The sequence below is a fragment of the Hipposideros armiger genome, unplaced genomic scaffold, assembly GCF_001890085.2.
Source record: "Hipposideros armiger isolate ML-2016 unplaced genomic scaffold, ASM189008v1 scaffold_1004, whole genome shotgun sequence".
Classification (NCBI taxonomy): Eukaryota; Metazoa; Chordata; class Mammalia; order Chiroptera; family Hipposideridae; genus Hipposideros; species Hipposideros armiger.
Window position 1 is genome coordinate 200428 of NW_017732354.1, and position 868 is coordinate 201295.

General features: G+C 64.1%; 1 protein-coding gene across 8 annotated transcripts in view; it reads left to right on the plus strand.

The window, feature by feature from the left end:
* Positions 1-495: 495 nt before the first annotated feature.
* ZMYND11 (zinc finger MYND-type containing 11) overlaps positions 496-868 on the plus strand; it is a 125120-nt gene continuing 124747 nt past the window's right edge. Inside the window, exon 1 of one of the 8 annotated variants that reach the window (XM_019631531.1) lies at positions 496-583. The gene's annotated coding sequence lies outside the window, so the exon portion shown is untranslated. Of the gene's footprint in view, positions 793-868 lie in introns of all 8 variants that reach the window. The other 7 variants (XM_019631533.1, XM_019631530.1, XM_019631536.1 and 4 more) reach the window with 7 other exon arrangements.

Genomic DNA, 868 nt, shown 5'->3' on the forward strand with positions numbered 1-868 from the left:
TTCTCAGGTCCATGAGTGCAGTGGGACTCAGAATAAGAAATTTCGGCGGAGGGAAGGGCTTCCTTCCAAACTCCTAGTGCAGAAAGGCCATGAGGGAAAATGCATGGTGTCTGCAGAAGCACGCAGACCTCAGGGACTTCCTTAACCCACACAGTGGGGTCCTCTTTGGTTAGACCTAGAATTACCAACTAAGAACTGCAGCCTCTTCCTCCTTGCAGGAACTTGCAGTGTTTCTGCCTAGTTGACAATGGACGACCCTGTCCTTTTGGAGGTCCCATTTGTGTATGTACAGAATGAGGAATCAGACGGCCCTGTAATGCCTTCTGATGGCAGAATTAGAAAGCTATCAAAGCCACTTCCCCAATTTTGCTAACTTAAGCATCGGTGCTCCTCCAAGGCTGGACCGGCCTGGGCAACAGGAGGCGCCGGCCCAAAGCCCGCGGCCGCGCGGAACAATGCGGGCCGGGACTTTGTGCGCCCGTCCGCGCCCGCGCACCAGCACGTACGTCGCCTCCACGTGTGCGGCTACGAGGTGCATGTGCGGCTCCGGGAGAATATGCTGGAACCGCAGGACGGAGGGAAGGTGGGTGTGGGCGCGCACGGCGCCGACCGCCGGGAGGGAGCCGCGCCGCGAGAGCGCACAGCGCGGCCCGCCGCACAATAAAGTCCGGGGGCGGGCGCCGCGGAGGAGGCCGCCTGGGAGCGGCGCCGGCCTCGCAGGACGCCGACTTCCCCGCAGCGGCGCCCAGCTTCCCGCCCGTCCCCTGGCCCGCCGCTCGGCGTGGAGACCCCGTAAGTGAGGGCGGCGGCGGGCCCCCTCCCGGCACTGCCGCCCGTGGCCCTGCACCGCCGGTCCTTCTCTCCTGGC